Source organism: Schistocerca serialis, chromosome 6, assembly GCF_023864345.2.
Source record: "Schistocerca serialis cubense isolate TAMUIC-IGC-003099 chromosome 6, iqSchSeri2.2, whole genome shotgun sequence".
NCBI lineage: Eukaryota > Metazoa > Arthropoda > Insecta > Orthoptera > Acrididae > Schistocerca > Schistocerca serialis.
In genome coordinates, this window is record NC_064643.1 from 114,848,931 (window position 1) to 114,874,554 (window position 25,624).

Genomic DNA, 25,624 nt, shown 5'->3' on the forward strand with positions numbered 1-25,624 from the left:
AATATACATTGTTATTTATTTTTCTGTATTATTTGAACTCTGTCATTGTTTACAATGTACCACAGTAGTGTAGAGGAAGTTCAGAAAACAGTTTGGTATGGGACATTTGTTGTCTATCAAGTTGGGAAACTATCTCAAATTGTCCCAAATAAACCACTTAATCTACAGCACCTGCAAGTCGTGTGATATTTTCAGTATTCTTGCACTTTCTTTGAGCAAACTATTAGTCCTAGAGAAATAATGAATAGACGTTTCTTGTAGGAAATTGGAGGGTACAGGTTATTCAAGAAAAACTTACAAAAGTGATATGAAATGTTTTCTAGCTCAGAAACCATTTGAAATAGTTTTTTGTTCGCAGTTAGTAATAATATCACACCTCAAAGCATGTACCGTTCCTCCTGCCTCATCCTGTACATACATACAAATGACTCCACGAAGCTGAACCATCTAAGATATCATAATTTTGTTTTCATCCAAATTAATTGTGGAAAATTCCTCACAAAATTATGTATAGTCTCTTTTCATAACAATATTCATTAGAGTTATTGGTAGGAACTTCACTTTTTCAAATGAAACTGCAGTAATTTCCGCTGCTAGTCTCATAGTTCTAAAAGAGACAAATTCAGTGATGTTCCACTCTGTTCATGTTGTATGCAACTTCCATCTCAGGCTGATGGGGTACTCAAGCTTGAGTGTCTACTTAGAAAAGCGGAATAATGGAGAAAGTTTGATTTAAAAGTGATCTCGCAGGGCAGTCCATTACACAATATTAACACCCAAACCCCAAACTGACCTCATATGGCCAGTCCACCTGAGACGTGTGTGAGTGTGGATGAAAGCAGTAATAGTAACAGACCACATCCTGTGAAAAACTGTTGTCTTTCTACATCCATAAAGCCCTGGAGGGACTTGCAGGGCACCTTAAACACTATCAAGAAGCCATGAAATTGAACACTCCTGATTAACTGCCAAACTACTTGAAGAATATGCTATCAACAGTGAGATACACTAAAATTGTTGGACTAAATTGTTGTAAAGGAGTTTCAGCATTTTGGGCCAATATGGATATAGACATGAAAGAACTCCAACAGGAGTAGGGAAGTGAATGTGTGACTGAAGTTCAGAATTTCATGAAAAGGGTTAATGATGAGCTCCAGAAAGCATAATCCTTTATCGTGATATTCACTATACCAAAGTTGTCTGAATATATTGTGGCAAGCTTTTTTCACTTTAGAGTAACCACGTACACTGTGTGACAGAGACCTGGCCTATGACTGGTCACCCAGAGTCTAACACTGTGTCAATTGCGACATGGGAAAAATAACATGGCTACCTGCACAATCTGACAACTTTGTAGGCTGCAGCAGTTTCTGGAGGACATCTTAATTTCTGTTAGAGCTGTTGTATGACATCTGCACCCATGGTCTAGTGGTAAACAGCGTGTCATCTGAATCCAACATCTGGTGGCGAAACCACTTGTTGCCTAAAATTTATAGTGCCTTCTGTCTGAATACTGAAGTCATGAGTGTAATGGTAACACAGCTACAACATATTTCACTTTCTGACACACTGGTAATTACAAGTCTGTCCAATAACATTTGTTTGACAGATTTCTTTGCAGGCTGTCTGTTTGTGACACTGCATGTCCCAGAGCTGCCTGGGATCTGTTAAATGAGACCCGATAGTGACACTGCGCTCCCTCATCCTCTGTTGAAATTGCGAGCTTCCACTCATTGCTCTGGGTAGTATAAAATGCTTTACTGTTGTTGAGTGATACACCACAAAAATGCCCACAATTTGTGTTTCACACTCAATGCCACTGGAAGCAGACAGTCCGTTTTAATTTGATGAGTATTATTATCACACGAATCTGCAAGACATAAGACTGGCACAAAATTAATTATGTAATTTGTGATCTAACCAGGATACCCCACTACAGTGTTTAATATTTTTAATGATGCTTTACATCTTGTTTCATTTCTTTTCAGAAGTGATTCTTCATGCAGTTTTATTTCTCAGGAATTTGTATTTTTTTGTTGAGCAACAGTAACTGTGGTTAATTTCATCGTCCAATTCCTTATGGTAAATGTATACAATAAACAGTGTGAATGCCCCACAAGGTGTGCTCTGTAGCAGCACAGTCACACTGCATATTTTGAAGTGCATATATGGATTCATTGAGAACTTAATGGTGACCGAACGTGATATTAAGGTATTCAATTAGGTACAAATCACAAAACTGCCCATTTTAAGCTACCTAGAGTGGAAGGAAGTTGCTAGTGCTAGTGTCAGCAAATGTCTATCGGGGTGCCTAATTTTACTGCAGAGATTTAGCTCACTGGAAATGTGTTAATCAGTATGTTCACTTCACAACTATTCTCGTCCAATGAGATGATCAGAACTCAAATTCATATTGTTGGTGGTAAAGTCGAAGCCCTACAGAGATGTATGTATAGTAGTGATGCTTTGTATTCGTAAAGTGGACATCTGTGACCATTAACACACATCACTAAGTCAAGCTTATGAGAAGGTGTAGTTTGTAACGGTTTTCTTCAGGTATTGGTAAAGAATTTCTTCTAGTAATTTGGAGCTCCATTAAATAAAATGGAAAATAAGAACCTTGAGTGCACAGGTGTGTACCATGATTAGAACTGAAAACACACTGTCCTTGCACCACAAGATATTTGCAGGGCCACTGAGCCATCGAGATGCTGCTGGGAGCTAGTATCCCACATCGCAGTATTGGTCACTGTGCCTCATAACACAGTGTTAAAAGTAAGAAAACTTGTTACTTATGTGAATTATGGCATTCCTGGTGTCCAAAAATTAAATATTATGACTCTGTCTTATCTTATGTGAGGTTATGTAGCAAAGTCATCAAAGTGAAAAGGGAATTCCAAGTGGGTTTAGCTGAACAACGCAAACCCACATGTGGAAGTAAATGCAATATCACAGGATTGCCAAATATTTGCAACTATATTGCCAATTCTTATCTGTGCTAGGGGCAGCTATGTCGTGAAGTGCATGCCATGCTCATCTTATAAGGGCTCCCAGGGGGGTGGCAGAAGTGCGTTTACATTTTATACAGCATTATCTGCTGATACTTCTTAATATTGCCTTTCAGGCTATTTATATTGAAGGCATTCAAGTAGGTTTAATGTAGAATTCTTCATTTTATAAGCATTCTGGCATGGAAAGGGGCCACTAAAGCCATTATTACATAATTTCAGCCTAGGGATTCCCAAAGCTAGTGATATTAGTTACCGCAAATGTAGCATACGTGACATATGGAGATATATAATATTCTACTGTAATTACAATTTCAGAAAAATGCAAATGAATAAGACACTTACATTGACAATTCACAAAAATAACTTATTTCAGTGGAATTAAAAGTAATTGGAAATCAGCTGTGCCCCACACATCATGAAATAGTAAGATATCAAACACTCTGCACCTTTAAATCAAACGTGCAGTGTGGTGCCACATACAAACAGAATTTCACAACTATTATGAGAATACAGAGAGATGTTGGTGGGAATGAAAGCCAGAAGAAACACAATGGAATGGAAGCAAGAAGAAAGACAATTAATTAATTATTTGATGTCACACAGTAATAAATTCATTTGAGGGTTTAGAAGAGAAGAAAATTATATTCATGAACACAGAAAATTGACATCTTTACATATAAAGCATACCAAAAAGCCTGTTCTTTGATTTCGTAATTTTCCCCTCTTGTCTGGTTCCTAAATGATATAAAGAATCCATATCCATGTCACTGATGGTTTTCAAATTTTCCCAGGATGTTTTGTAAACCAGACCACTATTCTTGCTCATACACAGTTCTGGATCAAGCAGAAGGTTTATGAATTGTATTTGAAATTGAAAGTCATAAGTGAAACACACACTTGATTACCCAGGATTCCCATGTTAGTATACATAGCTATGTAAAAAAAAAAGCAGAAGAAAACCTAATTTATTGATTTGCGTAACTCATTCGGGCAGCAGTGGAACAAAGTTGGCAGTCTTCTATTTACAGTTGTAAAATTATAACAGTAAACTGTGGTTGTGGTCAGAAAATCATAGCTATCTATAGCTGTGGCAGGGTCCATCCTGCATCTGCGTATTAGATTGTTGAGAAACATACTGTGATATGAATTTGTGTGTTGTCACACTGTTAAATTGACAAAAATTGTTGCAGAATTCTGTGTGCATCACTGGCCCCGCTTTGTCCTCTTTTCTTATTGGGCTTTTCCTGTTACCCTGAAATCAATGCATAATCTGTGTGACTACATATCCAACATTCCATTCCTCCAAAAATATTGGTACCAAATAGTGATAGGAAAGCTCTTGTGAATGTACCTATGAAATTAATAATAAAAAAATCATAAATGAAGTTTATTGCATTACAGAAGAAGGCTGATGATAAAAAATAAATGAAAATAGGTATATCATTCATTTGTCACAATGTATTTTTAGTGTTCTTAAAATAAGCTTTCCCCTAAAGGTGAACAGGATAAGTGTGCAATTCATTTGTATGTGTAATTTGCTGTCGATCTGAAGCCATCTCTTACACTTGCATTTGGTAGCACAGCTTTACTGAGGGCAGGCTGGAGCAGTCTGTGGACAGCAGTGAGGATACTGTGAACAGTCCTTGATGTTCTCCATATTGCCCATGCAGCTGAGACTGGGCAATATTGCTGATGATGTATGGTATTGCATGAACAGTTCACCCACTTTCAGGATTGATGCTGAGTGATCCTGCTAAATTCTCACAATATTCTATTTTCGTACTGATAAAGTAATCTCTGTAGTCATGGTGTTCATGTGACAGAGAGAGCGTAAATTAATTTTTTGAACCTAGGAAAGTCGTTCCATGCCCAAATCTCAACTAATTTTGTATTTCACATTGTGAAAAGCCTACAGAGCTATAGCAGAGAGCTAAAAAAGCAGTGTCATGTTTGCTCCGTGGCACCATGCTCGTGTCATGATCTGAGGCAAGGGTAGTTGCTGGTTGAGACCTTGTTGGAATACCAATGTAGTCCATTATTTCTTTTTACTCAGCAAGTCTCTAGAATTCAATTCAGAAACAAGGCAATAAGAAAACTTTTGTATTGTGCTGACTGAATGATAATCCTATTTTTATTTATTTTTGTTTTTAATCATCAGCCTCCTCCTGTAATGTAATAAACTTCATTCATGATTATTTTATTATTAATGTCATGGGTTCATTCACAAGGGCTTTTGTATCACTATTTGGTTCCAATGAACATTACCAGTATTCCTGGAACAGTGAAATGCTGGATGTTTTCCCATACCAAACACACACATTTACCTAACCCAATAAGAAAAGACAGCAATGGGAGGATGGTGATGCATGCAGAACAATGCAATAATTTCTGTTGATGTAACAGCACGATGACAGATAAAAATTTGCTTCACAGTATATTACTCAACATCTTAATATGTAATATAGACTCTAACAAAGCTACAGATAGCTAAGAATTTGTGAGCCCAACCTTAGTTTGCCGTTGGCTCAGCTCCTGGTTTTAGTGTCACAACTGTAAACGGTAGACTAGGTTTGTTAACTTTGTTCCACTGCTGATTGGGTGAGTTATGCAAATCAGTAAATTACGGTTTCTTCGTGCTTTTATGTACATAGCTATGTAAACTAACACAGGAATTCTGGGTAATCAAGTGCTCGTTTCTCTTGTGACTTTCAATTTTGAATACAATTCATAAGCCTTCTGGCAACCTTATGTGAGCAGGAACAGTGGTCTGCTTTACGAATACCAAGCATCAACGCACAGAAAAGGTCTTTTGAAAGATCCACAGGAGCCATCAGTGACATAGATTTGGATTCTTTACTTCATTTAGGGATCATAACAAGAGAAGAACATTAGGAAAGCAATGAACAGGCCAGTTACTATGCATGTATATAGATCTCAAGCTGAAACTGCAAATTAGACATTGCTCACATCTACAGTTTAATTTGTATCTTAATGAGTATATGTTTCAGTTTCTTCTCTTCTGATCTGAATTCTCAAATGAAATGATTATTGTGTGGCATTGGATAGTTAGTTAATTGTATTTCTTATTGATGTCACCCCCATAAACATACTTCTGCTTTCTTGTGGTTGTCATGGAATTCTACTTGTATGGGGCACAACACTGCACACTGATGTATTTGATTTCGAGGTGTGAAGTATCTGATATCATAGTATTTCATGACTTCAAGGGCAAGGTTGATTTCCAGTTATTTTTGTTCCACTGAAATATTCTTTCTTCACAAACTGTCAGTACCAGTTTTATATTAGTTGTAATCACAGTGGAAAATTTATACTTCAAAATTTCATGATGTATGTACGAGTGGAAACCTATCCCTGCATGGCATTTACAGCACCCTTCCATGGTGGAAAGCTTTAAATATGATGTTAGAAAATATCAGGAGATAGTGCAGCAGAAAAATCAAACATGGTGCCACCTCCCCTCTAAGAGCCTGTATCAGTAGAACAAGCATTTTGCTACATAGATGCCCCTGGTGCAGGTAAGAATTGGCAACATAGCTGCAAATATTTGGCAGCCCTGTGATAGTGCATTTACTTCTGCGTGTAGGCTTGCATTGTTCTGCTAAATTCACTTGGCATTTCCTTCCCACTTTGATGGCTTATACTACATAATCCTCATGTAAGATGAGACACTGAGCCAGAATATTTAATTTTTGGGCACCAGGAATGTCGTACTTCACTCAAGTCACAATTTTTCATATCTTTAACATTGCATTATGAAGTACAGCTACCAATAGTGGTATGAGGGATACTAGTTCTCAGCAGCGTCTCAATAGCTCAGTGGTTCTGCAGATATCTTGTGGTGGAAGGAAAGTGTGTTTTCAGTTCTAATCGTGGTCCAGTGCACTCAAGGTTCTTATTTTTCATTTTACTTGCTACAAGAAATTCTGTAACAAAATCTGAAGTAAACCTTTACACACTAAGCCATCTCATAAGCTCGACTCAGTAATGTGTGTTAATGGTCACAGATGTCTGCCTAATGAATTACAAGCAGCATCTCTATACAGATGTCTCTTTAGGGCTTTGACTTGACCACCAACAATATGAATTTTAGTTTTGTTCATCATGTAGGACCCATATCAGGGTTGCCACAGACTCTGGAAACCAGGGACTATCAGGGAATTTCAAACACGTCAGGGACACTGGAAAACACTGCAAAAATCTCATTTTTGTCTCAATTGATGAAATGGTTTGTTTACTGAGGTGTCGTGCGTAGTTGCTGGCTGGGTGCAGCTAAGTACATGTGCCACTTCCCTACTCCCTCATTCCTACTGCTTCTGCCCATCCTACCATGCCCCTCAGCTTGCAGTCAGCACCACTTCTTGTGGCTAGCCTAGAAGCTGCTGATGAGAGGTAGGGAAGCATCAGGTGTGGTTTGTTTGGATCTAATTCTAAGAGACTGTAGAGGCAACGGCCGGAGACGGTGATCATGTTTGCCTGAGTTGCGTGTGAGTGATTGTGTGAATGTGTGTGCGCTCTCGTTTTCTGACAAAAGCTAAGGCTGAACATTTAGTTGTGATATTGCGATTGTCTTTTCTATGGTTCTGTCTGCGACTCGGCAATCATCTTTATGGTGAGTTGCTACCTATCCTCACCGTGGTCTGTGGCTCATGAATAGCTGGTCACACAAATGGATTTCCATGATGGGCCAAAAGTGGAGGTTCTTTCTGCAGGTATCCATAATGGATCGGGCCTACTGATCTGAAGCCATTCGGTTCCCACTAATGTGTAGGCCCTGCCTGTCGAATCTAGTCTCACCGATCTGCCTGCAGGCCGGGTCTATTTGTAGCATAATGCAGCGGATTTTCATGGTTTATCCATGGACCAAGGACTGCAGTGCTCCTCAGCAGGCCCTCCAGGGGACTCACGGTTCTTTCGTGAGTTCGTGTGTGGCACACACGAGGCCCCAAGCCATTGCCAGTTCTTCCTTCCCTGGCTGCATTTCCTTCACTCTGTCCTCCTTCCTTATCCTCGCTCCTTCCCCATTGCCCACTCCTTCCCCTCTCTCGGCGTTCTCATTTTATCGACCTGGCTTTCCACCTGGTTCCCCCTATTGCTTGCAATTTTGTTCCTTCTGCCTGTTCTTTCACCATTTTTGGGGTTTAGGTCGCCACCTGAGGTTTAACCTCCACATCTAAATTTTCTGTTTTCAGTGTGAGCTATTTGGGATTTGGGGAAGAACTTCCCCCCTAGCATCTACGGTGTAAATTCCTCTTCCCCCTTCCTTCCCCTCTCCCTTCCTTGCTGTAGCCCCCTTCCACCCAGCTAGGTCACTAGCACTTGTAGTCAGTCCATATGGTGGGAATGTTATGTACCCATCTGGCTAAGCCCCCTGATAACACCGGGATCACGCTACTGATACCTGAGCTGTCCCCTCCCCATGTATGCCAACGAGTTGTTGCTTTTCTTCTTGGAGCATTGGAGCTCCCAGCAATGGCCACAGTCCCAGTCAGCCCTTGCTGTGGCTGGATGGCGCTCACTGGAAGAGCTCCTGATCAGAGTGGGTGGTATCAGGGCACATGCTTGGCACTTGAAGCGTATCAAGCTGCAAAAATCTGGCCATTTTCAAACAGCCGTCTCTTCAAATGGTGAAGGATCATTTAATGTTGCTTCATGTGACCCGGCAGCCTTCCCTTCCCTGGCTATACCATGGGAGGAGGGCCAGGCTCGCCATCTTGCGATGAAACAGTTTCCCGCTACCTCGTCTATACTGGGACAGATGGGGATACATTCGCCACACAAAGCCATTGTTTTTTTGTGGAGAATATCGATGACAAGTTTGGTGAAGTGGAGTCTCTTAGTAAGATGCGGACGGGCTCCCTTTTGATCAATGCTTCCTCTGCGCCCAGTCCGCAGCGATCATCTTCGCAAAGTCCCAGTGTCTATTACTCCTCACCAATCTCTAAATATGGTCCAGGGAGTGACTTTTCATAGGGACCTCATCCTGCAAACTGATGAACTCCGGGCTAATCTGGAGTAATACATGTTCATTTTGTTTGATGTGTGCACATGGGTCGCAAGGACAACTGCACCGATACTAGCGCCTTCATTCTGGCTTTCGAGGGGGACACCCTATCAGAGAAGGTCAAGATTATATGTTACAGATGTGATGTGAATCCGTGTGTCCCACCACCCATTAGGTGCTTTTGGTGCTTCAATTTTGGGTATAGGTCTTCCCACTGTATGGCAGACCCTCTGTTTGGTGACAGTGGACACCCATTCCATGAGGGAAGGCTCCTGTGGTCCACCATCTGTGTGTATCATTGTCATGACTGCCACTCCCCTCACTCACTGGATTGCCTGGCTTACAAAAGAGAAAAGAAGATCCCAGAATATAAGTTTCTGGATCGCCTGTCTTATGCTGAGGCTCCTCAAAAGTATGACACTCCATCCAGTGTCACTATCTTCAACCTTTGCCTCTGTTGCATCTTTTCTTCCTCCTACCTCTTCCTCACCCCAGTTCCATCCTCCTCTACCCTCCCGTCCGGGAGCCACTCCCCCTCCCTGCCAGAAGAAGAACTGCCCTCCTCCTTCAGCACATGCCAGTGATTGGGCTCCCCCTGGGACCTCCTTCCCTGGTGCCTTTCAGGCCGGAAGCCTCCTATCACCGCTCAGCCATGAGGCACATTATCTGTGCGCCCCAAGGTCACCCGCTCTCTCTTTTGGTTCCAGATCTTGCAGACACCTGTACTCCCTTTGTACCCTGCCCTTCACCTTTGAAAGAGAGGAAGAAGGAACATAAGTCTCAAGACAAGCCCCCCCTCCCTCCTCCAGTGCCCCCTGAGGTGCCATCTCCCCCATCGCAACCTGAGTCTACATCTACATGGATACTCTGCAAATCACATTTAAGTGCCTGGCAGAGGGTTCATTGAACCTCCTTCACAATTCTCTATTATTCCAATTTCATATAGCGCACCGAGAGAACAAACACCTATAGCTTTCCCTACGAGCTCTGATTCCCCTTATTTTATTGTTGTGATTGTTTCTCCCTATGTAGGTCGGTGTCAACAAAATATTTTCGCATTCGGAGGAGAAAGGTAGTGACTGGAATTTCGTGAGAAGATTCTCTCGCAACAAAAAACGCCTTGCTTTTAATGATGTCCAGCCCAAATCCTGTATCATTTCAGTGACACTCTCTTCCATATTTCGTGATAATATAAAACGTGCTGTCCTTCTTTGAACTTTTTCGGTGTACTCCATCAGTCCAATCTGGTAAGGACCGAACACTGCGCTGCAGTATTCTAAAAGAGGACGGACAACCATAGTGCAGGCAGTCTCCTTAGTAGAACTGTTACATTTTCTGATGTCCTACCAATAAAATGCAGTCTTTGGCTAGCCTTCCCCACAATGTTTTCTATGTGTTCCTTCCAATTTAAGTTGTTTGTAATTGTAACTCCTATGTATTTAGTTGAATTTACGGCCTTTATATTTGACTGATTTATCGTGTAACCGAAGTTTAACGGATTCTGTTTAGCACTCATGTGGACGACCTCACACTTTCGTTATTTAGAGTCAACTGCCAATTTTCGCTTCATTCAGATATCTTTTCTAAATATTTTTGCAATTTGTTTTGATCTTCTGATGACTTTATTAGTCGATAAGTATCAGCATCATCTGCAAAAAACCTAAGAGGTCTGCTCAGATTATCTCCCAAATCGTTTATACAGATAAGGATCAGCAAGTGGCCTATAACACTACCTTGGGGAACTCCAGAAACCACTTCTGTTTTACTCGATGACTTTCCGTCAGTTACTACGAACTGTGACCTCTCTGACAGGAAGTCACAAATCCAGTCACATAACTGAGATGATATTCCATAAGCATGCAATTTCACTATAAGCCGTTTGTGTGGTACAGTATCAAAAGCCTTCTGGAAATCCCGAAATACGGAATCAATCTGAAATCCCTTGTCAGTAGCACTCAACACTTCATGCGAATAAAGAGCTAGTTGTGTTTCGTAAGAACGATATTTTCTAAACCCATATTGGCTGTGTGTCAATAGACTGTTTTCTTCGAGGTAATTCATAATGTTCGAACACAATACATGTTCCAGAATCGTGCTGCATATTGATGTTAATGATATGAGCCTGTAATTAAGTGGATTACTCTTACTACCGTTCTTGAATATTGGTGTGAACCGTGCAACTTTCCAGTCTTTGGGTACGGATCTTTCGTCGAGCCAACGGTTGTATATGATTGTCAGGTATGGAGGGAATGCATCAGCATACTCTGAAAGGAACCTAGTTGGTATACAGTCTGGACCAGAAGATTTGCTTTTATTAAGTTATTTAAGTTGCTGTCTGTCTTCTTTTGTGAAGGCATTTTGGAAAGCTTTGTTTAGTAACTCTGCTTGGCAGCACTGTCTTTGATAGTATCTCCATTGGTATCGTGCACAGAAGGCATTGATTGTTTCTTGCCACTAACATACTTCACATGTGACCAGAATCTCTTTGGATTTTCTGCCAGGTTTCGAAACAAAGCTTCGTTGTGGAAACTGTTGTAAGCATCTTGCATTGAAGTCAGCACTAAATTTCGAGCTTCTGTAAAAGATTGCCAATCTTGGGGATTTTGTGTCTTTTTAAATTTGGCGTGTTTGTTTTGTTGTTTCTGCAACAGTGTTCTGACCCATTTTGTGTACCAAGGAGGACCAGCTCTCTCATTTGTTAATTAATTTGATATAAATCTCTCAATTGCTGCCGATGCTATTTCTCCGAATTCAAGCCAAATTTGGTCTACACTTATATCATTAATTTGGAAGGAGTGCAGATTGTCTCTCAGGAAGGCATCAAGTGAATTTTTATGTGCTTTTTTGAGTAGGTATATTTTTCGTTAATTTTTGGAGGATTTTGGGGTTACAATATTCAGTCTCTCTACGACAACCCTGTGTTCACTAATCCCTGTATCCAGTTTGTTGCTCGTTATTAACTCAGGATTATTTGTTGCTAAGAGGTCAAGTGTGTTTTCACAACTGTTTACTATTTGTGTGGCCTCAAGAACTAACTGCTAAAAATAATTTTCAGAGAATGCATTTAGCACAATTTTGGATGATGTTTTATATGTACCTCCGGAATGAAACATGTATTTTCGCCACATATCAAGGGTAAATTAAAGTCACCACCAACTATAATTGTATGAGTCGGGTACGTATTTGAAATCAAACTCAAGTTTTCTTTGAACCTTTCAGCAACTGTATCATCTGAATTGGGAGGTCGGTAAAAGGATACAATTATTATTTTATTCCAGTTGCCAACAATGACCTCTGCCCATACTAACTCACAGGAACTACCCACTTCAATTTCGCAACAAGATAAACTACTTCTAACAGCAACAAACACACCACCGCCAACCGTGTTTAGCCTATCCTTTCGGAACACCATTAGGTTCTTCACAAAAATTTTGGCTGAGCTTATCTCTGGCTTTAGCATGCTTTCAATGCCTATAACGATTTGAGCATCAGTGTTTGGAGCTCTGGTACTTTCCCAACACAGTTACAACAATTTACAGCTGTTATACTGGTGGTTCCTGTATCTATGTTCTTCCTGTGTTCGGCCAGCACCCTTTGTGACTGAAGCCCTTGTTGTGTTTTCCCGAGAACCTCTAACCTAAAAAACCACCCAGTCCACACCACACAGCCCCTGCTACCCGTGTAGCCACCTCCTGCCTATAGTGGTCACCTGATATATTCAGCAGAGCCCGAAACCCAACTACCCTTTGGCGCAAGTCAAGGAATTTGCAGTCTGACATCTTATTTATATATGTCATCCCAATCTTCACCTACCGGAAATACGACATCTCGCTACCTCCTATTCTGCATTCTGTCTTGCTCTTCGAGAAATGCACTTCCGTGATGATCACTCTCCAACATTTCATGGTTATCGGGCATTCTGTTGGAACCATGCCGGCCCCAGTGTAGCGTGTAGCAGGGTCTGCACTGTGGTTCGCTCCGATGTCATTAGTGACTGGATTCCCCTTATGTACCAACCTGGAAGCAATAGTGGTTAAACAACTCCAGCAATCACCATTTGCAGTGTCTACCTCCCTCCAGGTAAGCCACTTCCTGCTGAACTGTCTACCTTAATCCAGCAATTCCTGCCTCCATTACTTCTCCTTGGGGACTTAAATGCCAACCACCCATTGTGGTGGTGGTGGTGGTGGGGGGGGGGGGGGGGGGGGGGGGGTGTCACTTCAGCAGGTAGGGGTTTCGTAATTGACCAACTTATTACAGACCTCGATTTGTGTCTCCTCAACTGTAGTTCCCCTACCCACTTCAGCACTGCTCATGGCACCCTTACTGCTATCAATCTCACAATCTCCTCCCCTGCTCTCGTGACTTCCCTACATTGGTCATCCCACAATGAACTTAGTGACCACTTTTCAGTGATTCTATCGTTCCCCTGCTGCCGCCAGGCAGACAGGCCCCCACGTTGGGCATTCTGCAGGCCCAGTTGACCTTTATATATGTCTGCTGTGCACTTAGATACCTTCCCCTCAAATTCTATTGATGCAGTCATCCAAGGCATCTCTGCCCTTATTCTTCGTGCTGCTGGCACTGCTGTCCCCCTATCCACAGGTCCCCTGTGTTGTTGACCGGTAACATAGTGGACCAATGATGTAGCAGTCGCTGTCCAGGACTGCCGACGGGCACTGCATTGATTTAAACGATATCCTTCACAGGCCAACCTCCTTACTTTTAAGCATTTCTGTTACCTGAAACTTCCTGGCAGATTAAAACTGTGTGCCGGACCGAGACTCGAACTCGGGACCTTTGCCTTTCGCGGGCAAGTGTTGTACCAACTGAGATACCCAAGCACGACCCTCGACACGTAGGAGACGAGGTACTGGCAGAAGTAAAGCTGTGAGGACGGGGCATGAGTCGTGCTTGGGTAGCTCAGTTGGTAGAGCACTTGCCCGCGAAAGGCAAAGGTCCCGAGTTCAAGTCTCGGTCCGGCACACAGTTTTAATCCACCAGGAAGTTTCATATCAGCGCACACTCCGCTCCAGAGTGAAAATTTCATTCTGGTTTCTGTTACCTTATTAAGTAGAGTGAAAAGAAATCCAGGGAATGCTATGTTTCTTCCCTGGGGACGTATGGCTCTTCATTGCTGGTTTGGTCCAAGCTCTGTAGCGTTCTGGGCCTCCAGCAACAGTCAGCTGTCAAGGATCTTAACCTCCAAGGTGCTGTGTGCACTGATCCATTATTCCGTTCAGAACACCTCACGACACGCTTTTTGACAGTATTGGTGTCCTCTTCCTATCCTGCAGCCTTTCTCCAGCATAACAGACGCCCCCCCCCCCCCCCCCTTCCTCTGTTTCAAACTGCACCATACTGAGACCTATAATGAACCCTTCACTGAATGAGAATTCTTGCAGGGTCCTACCTCTGCAAGAGACACGGCCCCAGGTCTGGATTCCATCCACAACCAGATGATTCAACACTTGAACATTCCCCAGAGGCAACATCTCCTAGGTCTTTAACTGCATTTGGCTCACCGGTACTTTTTCATCACAATAGCGAGGCAGTATAATTATTCCCATCCTTAAGCCTGGGAAGAACCCAGCGTCTCTCAGCAACTACTGCCCAATTAGCCTGACGAATATCCTTTGTAAACCACCCGAGAGGATGATTAGCTTCAGATTACGTTGGGTAATCGAATCTCGGTACCTTCTGTCCCCATATCATTGTGGCTTCCTGGCAGGATGATCTCCAACTTACTATTTACTCAGCTTGGAAACAGTCATCTGACAGGCTTTTACTAACCTCCAGCACCTGGTCGGGGTCTTCTTTGTCCTACATAAGGCATACGACATGGCTTGGTGCCATCACATTTTAGTTACCCACCATGGCTGGGGCGTCCATGGCCCCCTTCCGATTGTTGTCCACAAGTTTTTATCCCACTGGCTCTTCCGGGTTTGAGTTGGCACTTCACTCAGCACCCCTTGGATTCAGGAGAACGGTATTGCACAGCATTCTGTGCTAAGTGTCACACTTTTCTTCATAGCCATCAATGGGCTTGTAACTTCTGCTGGGTCTGTGGTTACCCTGATATTGTACATCGTCAATTTTTGCATCTGGTGAAGCTCCCACTTGGTAGCATCTGCTGAGTGGTGGCTCCATGGTGCCATCCAATGGACCTCTGCTTCCCTTGGCTTCCAGTTTCCTCCCTCCTAAACACAGGTTATGCATTTTTGTCATTGATCCACAGTACACCCCAACACAACTTTATTTAGGCGACCAGCTCCTCAATGTTGTAGCACAGTCCTCTTTCTTGGACGTTATTTTTGATAGCAAGCTGACATGGCTGCCCCACATGCACCACCTAAAGACTACATGCATGTGGAAGCTTATGCTCTCCACCTCCTGGCCCACCAATCTTGGGGTGCAGATTGTACCACTCTTCTCCAACTTTACTGTGCTCTGCTCTTGAACAGACTAGATTATGGTAGTCAAGTTTATGGCTCAGTGACTCCTTCCACTTTGCAACTACTTGACCCTGTCCATCATTTTGGGGTGCGTCTGGTCATTGGTCCATTCACACTAGACCTGCTGACAGTCTCCCCACAGAAGCAGTGTTCTCCCCTCTACACATATGACGTAGCCAACTCCTGGTTTCTTAGGCAATCGCCATTTACCAATTCCCTGACTATCCCATGTAACCTGTTGTCTTTGGAAACGAGGATTGTCTCCCTCTTGACAACAACCCACCAGTGGACCTACCAGTTGACATGTGTCTCACTTCCCTCTGTTGGGATCTCCATCTCCAGTCACTGGAATGCACCCCATGTATTTCCCCCCTTAACCCCCCCCCCCCTTTTCCCCTTGGAGGATGCCTAGGCCACGGATTAGAACCAACCTATTCCAGGGTCCTAAGTTCTCTGTCACCCCTATGGTCTTCTGGTGTCTTGTACATGCCATCCTTGCAGAGTTCCAGGGTGCCACCATCTTCTACACTGATAGTTCTAAAGTATTTTGTAAGGTGGGACATGCTTTCATGTCTCCTACTGGTGTAGAACACCATTTATTGCTGGAATCATGTAGTGTGTTAACAGCAGAGCTTTTAGCCATTCACAGAGTCCTCCATTTTGTTTCTCAGATCTCCCTCCATGGCATTTTCATTTGTTATGACTCAATGACCAGCCTGCAGGCTATTGACCGATGCTACTCTCATCACCCTTTGGTCTCTGCTATCCATGACCTTCTCTTAGCTCTTGGCCATGCCTCCTGCTCAGTTGTCTTTCTCTGTGTCGCAAGTTATGGGGGCATCCCAGGGAGTGAACTGGCTGACCGTTCGGTTAGAGGAGCAGATACTTACCCCACTCCCTTTCATGATTCCAGCTGCGGATATGCAGTTCTACGTCAAATCTCTCTTTGCCCAAAAGTGGAATGACATCTGGTGCACTACTGCTCCTAGTAATAAACTCTTCCCAATCAAGGAGTCTACTACAGTTTGGTGCTCTTTCTTCCACTCATCTCGGAAGGAGTTTTATGTCATTTATGCATTGGTCATTCCAGGCTCACCCATTGTTTCCTCCTGTGTAACGAACCAGCCCTCACAATGTGGTTGTGGAGCCAGACTGATGGTATCCCACATATTGGTCCTCTTCTTTGGCCCTTTGTACTAAGTATAGTTTTCCCAATTCCTTAATTTTAATATTAGCAGATGATTCACGGATTGTTGAACTGGTCCTCTGTTTCCTCCATGAAAGTGGTTTATATTTCCAGATACAAGGTTTTGCTTTACTCTTGGAGCAGGATCGGGTGGTTGTATTTGGGACCTCTTTTGCATGTCTTCTCGGTCTGGGACCCCATGACCACTCCCCCCATGGAAAGACCACTGTCTTTTTCCAGTTTTTGTATTTGGTCTCACCTCTTATGCCTTTTACTGTGTGTGTGTTTTAACTTCATTATTTTATAATTTGTTTCTCCTGACTGGATCCTCTTTCTTCTGTGATTAACTTCGGAATCACAGGACTGATGACCTCACTGTTTGGTCCCATAACCCTCTCATTTAATCAATCAATCCTCAGCAAGCCAGACGCCATGGGCAATGGATTTCGGGAGCTGCGTCTGTCTCACCGCAAGTACATTGGACAGTCTGGTGTTTTATGGACATTTTATTTGTTCTAGTACATCTTGGCACTTAAAAAGTAGTTTCTATGTCAGAAAATATGTACGATAACAAGAAAATTGTGTCACTCACTGGTGGTTTGTACATTATGTACTCATAGATTTCTTGGAAGAAAAATCACACAATACCTGTAAAATAATAGATATAACACAGTGGGTAATAACTGACAATAACAAACATAGTAAAACCAACATTTTATTGGTGGTCACCTACAGTGTTGGTTTATGCAATTCTTCCCTGCCTTATATGCTTCTATATAAGAGGCCTACTTTTTTCTGAGGTTATCTCTGAAATCCGTGAAGGTATTTTAAATCAGTCTTGCAACTCCAAGGAAATGCATATTTTTGTCACTGAATGTGCTTCTTTCTATTTGAAATAAAGTAACATCAGTGGTCTTAATGAAACATACATACCATTCGGCTTGCTTTCTCCATCTAAAAACAGTTCATTACAAAAGATATTAATGTTAGTACTTAAGATTTTTGCACACATCAGGGAATGCCATCTGCCTTTCTTTCTCTCTTTTAAGATATTTCCTCATTTGCACTATTGTTTCTTGTACTGCAAAGACATCCCGCCAACTTAAGTCCTAACTTACCCTTGAGATCTCAAAATTTGTCAGGACAAAATGCTAAAACTTGTTTGAAAATCAGAGAAATATCAGGGAATTTCATTTGGGGAAACTTGTGGCAACCCTACTTATGTCACTGGGATAGTTATAAAGTGAACATACTGATGACCATAATTCTGGTGTGTTAATCCTTAGTAAAAAGAAGTTAGGCACCCTGGCAGATGTTTCCTGGCACTAGCAGCAGCAACTTCCTTTCACTCTAGGTAGCTTAAAAAAATGGGCAATTTTGGTGATTTTGGTACATAATTGAATACTTGAAATATCACTTTCAATCACCATTAAGTTCTCCATGAATCCATACGTGGACGTCAAAATATACAGTGTGCTTGCGTTGCTATAAAACATGCAATGCAAGGCTTCCGCACAGTTTATTGGATATATTTACCATAAGGAATCAAACATTGGCGTTACACCACAGTTACTCATTGGTGCTTGACTAAAATGTATGAATTTCTGAGGAATAAAACTGCATGAAGAATTGCTTCTGAAAGGAAATGAAATGAGATGTAAAACATTAATAATAACATTAGCTAATGTTGTGAGGTATTCTGGTTAGATCACAAATTATATAATCAATTTTGAGCTGTACTCATGTCTTGCAAATTAGTGTAATACAGTACTCATCATGTTAAAACATGTCATCTCCTTCCATTGCTTTTGAGTATGAAATACAAATTGTAGGTTTTTTTTTTTTGCATAACTATAAAACAGCAAAACATTTTATACTATCCAAAACGATGAGCAGTAGCTGGCAATTTTGATAGAGGTTGAGGGTGCACAGCACTGCTGCTTCTGCTACTGGTGCTGCTACTGCTGCTGCCAGTTCCTAGCTAACAGGTCCTAGGGAGCTCTGGCACATGTGGTGTTCACGGGCTGACAGTATGCTAAGAAATCTCTCACAAAAATGTTACTAGACAGATTTGTCATTATTACTGGTCTGGCAGAAACTGATATATGTTGTATCTGTGTTACCCTAATACTCATGACTTCGATATTCAGAGAGAATGCATCATAAAAATTTTTGGACAAGTAAAGGTCTCGACTCCAAGATGTTGCATTCAGATGACACATGACCTACCACTGATCCAAAGATGTAGATATCGCACAACAGCTCCAACAGAAGACAAGCCTTCCTCTAGGAAGCCTCAGCCTATAGTGTTACCGAATTCTACAAATAGCTAGACAGAGTATTATCAGCATAGCCATGTTATTTGCCCCCATGTCACAATTGTCATGTCTCAGACACTGCAGCGCCATCTTCTGGTCATGTTTTGTGTCAAAGAGTGCACCTAATCCGCTGCACTGCTTTAGTTCAATGCTTCAGTTGCACCACCATGTGCCATAAGAGTCAGGCTATGTGTGGAATATGTGGCTGCTGCCCACAAACTAGATGTTCAACATACTGCCCCACCCATGAGTGTCAGATGCCCTGAAGTCCATCAGTTTGGAGCAAGGAACATCTTTGTAGAAGACACAGAGATTTTTGGCACTCACCGTATCTTATACTCTGACAGGAAGAAGATATTTAGGATTACATAGTCACCCACTTTTGTGAAGTCGCTTGCCCCAGTGTTGCAGTCTGTACAGAATAGTTGTACTGGCATCCAGACTTTTATAGCTGAGCAGAGCGTATCAGCCTGCACTTGTGAATGCAGCTGCTAGCCTCCATCGCTCGTCCAACAGCAAAGCTCTCTTACAGCTGAAATAATTGTAGCTGCAAAACCTAATGTGAGAAATGATAACAGGCTCAGAGCAGACGGAGGTCACCAACAAAATGTTTCTGTTAAAACTACCTTACACTATCCACAAAATCCAGACTGGAACAAAAAACAGTCCAAAATGATCACATCCGAAGCCATCAGGCCTTGCCACATCGGTCCTGTCGGATGGATCAGACGATGACCATATCATTGATAGTACGGATGTCCTTCGCCTCTGCTCCCCCTCCTCTGCAACCTCCACACTGTGGAAGAAAGGTAGAGGACAACCTCACTGTTAAGATGTGTTCCATACTTCAGTGTAACTGGAATGGGCTTACAACCCATGTGGAGGAACTATGTATATTAGCTCAGGATAGGCAAACGCTTATCAGTCTTCAGGAGAAAACAAGGTGCTGCGGTATCAGTGCATGTGCGTCACAGGTTGACAATACGTTCCCTCTACCTGCACCCACATGAGGTGCGAAACAGAGGCTCTCCTTGACCACCTTACTCAGCTCAGCTCCCCCATTCCCCTTGTCCTCTGTGGTGATTTTAACACACACAGTGTGCTTTGGGGCTCTGCAGGCACCTGCCCCAGAGGTAGAGCAATTGAAAACCTCATGTGCCTGATTGTTGAACATAGGGTGGAGCAGGCACTTTGGAACCATACTAACCCAGTGATGTTGCTGTAAATCCTTGCTGGTGCACTATGAAATGAGGTCTCATACTCTGAAATTGTTTTGATTTGTGGTCACTCAGTTAAATGACACACACACAACACCACTGATTTAAGTTGTAAATCTTTTCACTTTTATTTAATTTTAAGTACATTCTGCTGATGATCAATTCAGTAACAAGTAACGTACGGAAATGCAGTTGAGTGACATCATCAACAAACGCCGATATTTAGGCAGGAGCATTCTCTACTCTTTCCAAGCCATATGCTGTTATGCTTTGAAAATGGCAGGGTGTGCTTATGCCGAAATACCAGCAGTTGTCAATGACTTCACCTGGCTGCATTCTCATAGGTTATTTGAACGTTGTGTACACTGGGAGAAAGTCGGGTCTCACATAGTTCACTAACAGTTCTCTTAATAATATTAATTGTTTATTCATAAAATAATGGTTATTAACTGAGTTATGACCTCTCTAGTGTAAAAACCATTAAATTAAGTTTGTACCACATGTAGTAAGTTTTAACAGTTGCAATATATCCGATACAGATTCAGATATTGAAATCAAATGAAAGCTTTTTACGTTTTGGCCTTTACTGATCATCAAGCCTTGATGCGGAAATATGGCTTGAGCTGTATCGAGGCCCTGTTATTTTTGCATATAAATATTGTTGGAAGTATTCCCGGTTGTGACTTTCATAACAAGATTACTGTATATGAACTTTGTTACTTATAAACTGACAAAATTATTGAAACCTGATAATTAAGCACACCAACATACAGATGTTAACTGGGTAATGGATAGCCTCAAACTGCCGACGTACAGTCCGATAGGGGTAGATAAAGACAGGCTCGTGGCTAGTTGATGGAAATAGAAATTATATTTTGCTTTGTAATAATATGAGTCAAATTTTCTGGTGGCGTAATATTGGTAATTCGTGCAATAATTTTGATTACCTTATGTTAGACCTTAGAAGAAAGATTAAGGAAAGGCAAACCTACGTTTCTAGCATTTGTAGACTTAGAGAAAGCTTTTGACAATGTTGACTGGAATACTCTCTTTCAAATTCTAAAGGTGGCAGGGGTAAAATACAGGGAGCGAAAGGCTATTTACAATTTGTACAGAAACCAGATGGCAGTTATAAGAGTCGAGGGACATGAAAGGGAAGCAGTGGTTGGGAAGGGAGTAAGACAGGGTTGTAGCCTCTCCCCGATGTTGTTCAATCTGTATATTGAGCAAGCAGTAAAGGAAACAAAAGAAAAATTCGGAGTAGGTATTAAAATTCATGGAGAAGAAATAAAAACTTTGAGGTTCGCCGATGACATTGTAATTCTGTCAGAGACAGCAAAGGACTTGGAAGAGCAGTTGAATGGAATGGACAGTGTCTTGAAAGGAGGATATAAGATGAACATCAACAAAAGCAAAACGAGGATAATGGGATGTAGTCAAATTAAGTCAGGTGATGTTGAGGGAATTAGATTAGGAAATGATACACTTAAAGTAGTAAAGGAGTTTTGCTATTTAGGGAGTAAAATAACCGATGATGGTCGAAGTAGAGAGGATATAAAATGTAGACTGGCAATGGCAAGGAAAGCGTTTCTGAAGAAGAGAAATTTGTTAACATCGAGTATAGATTTAAGTGTCAGGAAGTCGTTTCTGAAGTATTTGTATGGAGTGTAGCCATGTATGGAAGTGAAACATGGACGATAAATAGTTTGGACAAGAAGAGAATAGAAGCTTTCAAAATGCAGTGCTACAGAAGAATGTTGAAGATTAGATGGGTAGATCACATAACTAATGAGGAAGTATTGAATAGGATTGGGGAGAAGAGAAGTTTGTGGCACAACTTGACAAGAAGAAGGGACCGGTTGGTCGGACATGTTCTGAGGCATCAAGGGATCACCAATTTAGTATTGGAGGGCAGTGTGGAGGGTAAAAATCGTAGGGGGAGACCAAGAGATGAATACACTAAGCAGATTCAGAAGGATGTAGGTTGCAGTAGGTACTGGGAGATGAAAAAGCTTGCACAGGATAGAGTAGCATGGAGAGCTGCATCAAACCAGTCTCAGGACTGAAGACCACAACATGTTAGACAACTGGAAAATTGATAGTCAATGAACTATTTGGTTTGGCTGGCCTCTGGGGTCTTTAAAACCAACCCTATTCTGAGCTTTTATGCTGGGGCCAGTGAGCCACTGCTTCGCATCAGACAACAACTCCTCATGGTGCAATAAGCCTATAAGACAATGTCCACACCAAACAATCTGCACCCGACAACATATTGTTACTCAGCTACCAGTGGAAAGGCTCATTCATAATGGACAACAAGCAAAGGTGTTCTGTGGATTCTTGTGAAGGATTGCCTTTTGCAGTTGGGTGTGGCAGGTTTTATAGTTTTACACCAAGGTTGGAGCTGATCTCCACCTTGGCTGTTACAGAGGCCCAGAAAAACACGGTCCATTCACATTAATGTGACCACTGACTATGTTCAGTGTCAGTGTGCAATAACCAGTCACAAATGGCAGGTGGCAGTGCTAGCAAAGGAGGGCATATTAAGTGTGTTGATGGGACAGTCATTGTTGTAATGTGATTTACGTTACGTCCAAAAGGATGGAAGCATTTCCAAAATGGCTATGTCTGTAAATGGTTCACGTGCCACCATGGTTAAAGTATACCATGGATGGCAAAATGGCACTATTCAAAACTGGCACTGAGGCTATTATGGTACACCCTGGGCCATAGATGACAGAGGTGAGCGATGGATGTGGAGATGTGTCCAAGCAAATAGGTGTGGAACTGCTGAGCAACTGACTGCCCAGATAAAGCAAAGAGCTACCAACAGTGTCTCCTTAAAGATCTTTTGGTGAACGTTGGTGTGTGTGAGCCTCTGCAGCAGGTGCCTTGTTCATGCACTCATGCTGACTGCATTTCTTCAGAGACAAATGCTAAGACAACAGGTGACCTTTCCAGATGAATCACGTTTTATGCTCCATCAGACAAATGGCAAACATCCTGCATCAATCGTCGGAAGGGACCAGGCCGTTCCCTAGGTGACAGTGTCATTATAGAAGGCACAGTGGATCAACACAAGTATGCTTCTATCCCTGGGGACCGTGTATTACCCTTACAGGCCGTTTGCTTTTCCTCGGCACGATGGCTTCTGTCAGTAGGACAGTGCAACGAGTCACACAGCTCACAGTCTACATCCATGGTTCGAAGAGCACCACGATAAGTTTACTGTACTCCCCTGACCACCAAACTCCCATTATTTAGTCCGATTTGAGAATCTGTGGGACCACCGAACGAACAGTTCAGGCCATGGATCCTCAGCTGAGAAACCTAGAGTAGCAGGCCATGGCACTGGAGTTGGCATAGCTCCACATCCCTGTTGATACCGTCCAGAACTTCATTGAATCTCTTCCTGCATGTCTCATAGTAGTCCACGTTGCAGAAGGTGGCTATTCAAGTTTTCGGCATAAGATCGCATTACTGGACAGTGTATTTTAGACTTCTTGAATTACAAGAAAGACTGCCCTCCAAATTTTGTGTCTCAGTCTCTGTTTTTTAATGTTTTAGATAGGTAACTCAGTTTTAAAATTGTGTATACTGATGGTTCCAAACCAGGGATTCCCTTGGCTGTTCAGAGGTGTTCACTGAATGTGTCTTTAGGGTTCACCTTCCTCGTGAATGTATTGTGTTTAGCGCAGAGCTCCGTGCATTCCTGAAGGCATTGGGGTAGATGAGGTCAAACATTTTCTCATCAGCTGTGATTCCGTTAGTGCCCTACACTCATTTCAGCACATGTACCCAGCAGAAAAAATGATCCAGCTAATACATGACCAACTGAACTTCCTTCAACAGTAGGAGAAGCAGGTGTCATTCTGTTGGGTACTGGGGTATGTGGAAATTTAGGCAAATGAACAAGCAGACAAAGCTGCTAAGGAGCAATGCAGGGAACATGATGTGACACAATGTACGATTTCCCTGCAGGCTGTCATTTCACTGCTGCATCTGAGATCCAAGCAGATGTGGGAGAATGTGTGGCAGGCAGTTGATGAAACTAACTATCTGGCCACTAAGACGAGATGAAGTGACCATGACCTACCTCTGCATTGGGCACTGTTTCCTAACATATGGGTTCTTATTTTGGTGCGAGGATCCCCCCAGTCTTTAAATTGAAGCCCATGGCATGCAAATCACTGTACACGACATTTTAACTGAGTGCATTTTAAATTTTGTAAGAGGGCAGAAGCAAATTTCGGTGGAGATCTGCCCTCTCTACAGTATAGGCCCCTTACTTATTGTTGATCTGGACTCGCATTCGGGAGGACGACGGTTCAATCATCCTGATTTAGGTTTTCTGTGATTTCTCTAAATCGTTTCAGGCAAATGCCGGGATGGTTCCTTTGAAAGGGCACGGCCGATTTCCTTCCCCATCCTTCCCTAACCCGAGCTTGCGCTCCGTCTCTAATAACCTCGTTGTCGACGGGACGGTAAAAAAAAAAAAACACACTAACACTTATAGTTGTTGTTGTTGTTGTGGTCTTCAGTCCTGAGACTGGTTTGATGCAGCTCTCCATGCTACTCTGTCCTGTGCGAGCTTCTTCATCTCCCAGTAACTACTGCAACCTACATTCTTCTGAATCTGCTTAGTGTATTCATCTCTTGGTCTCCCTCTACGATTTTTACCCTCCACACTGCCCTCCAATACTAAATTGGTGATCCCTTGATGCCTCAGAACATGTCCTACCAACCGATCCCTTCTTCTAGTCAAGTTGTGCCACAAATTTCTCTTCTCCCTAATCCTATTCAATACCTCCTCATTAGTTATATGATCTACCCATCTAATCTTCAGCATTCTTCTGTAGCATCACATTTCAAAAGCTTCTATTCTCTTCATGTCCAAACTATTTATCGTCCATGTTTCACTTCGATACATGGCTACACTCCATAGAAATACTTTCAGAAACAACTTCCTGACACTTAAATCTGCACTCGATGTTAACAAATTTCTCTTCTTCAGAAACGCTTTCCTTGCCATTGCCAGCCTACATTTTATATCCTCTCTACTTCGACCATCATCACTTATTTCGTTCCCCAAATAGCAAAACTCTTTTACTACTTTAAGCGTCTCATTTCCTAATGTAATTCCCTCAGCATCACCCGACTTAATTCGACTACATTCCTATTATCCTTGTTTTGCTTATGTTGATGTTCATCTTATATCCTCCTTTCAAGACACTATCCATTCCATTCAACTGCTCTTCCAAGTTTCTTTGCTGTCTCTGACAGAATTACAATGTCATCGGCAATCCTCAAAGTTTTTATTTCTTCTCCATGGATTTTAATACCTACTCCGATTTTTTTTTTTCCACTGCTTGCTCAATATACAGATTGAATAACATCGGGGAGAGGCTACAACCC

The 25,624-nt window shown here is 42.2% G+C and overlaps 1 protein-coding gene across 3 annotated transcripts in view; it reads left to right on the top strand.

Moving 5' to 3' along the window:
* Window positions 1-25,624, top strand: part of LOC126483905 (dystrophin-related protein 2-like) — a 106,979-nt gene that overhangs the window by 67,356 nt on the left and 13,999 nt on the right. The gene's annotated exons all lie outside the window — the stretch shown is intronic.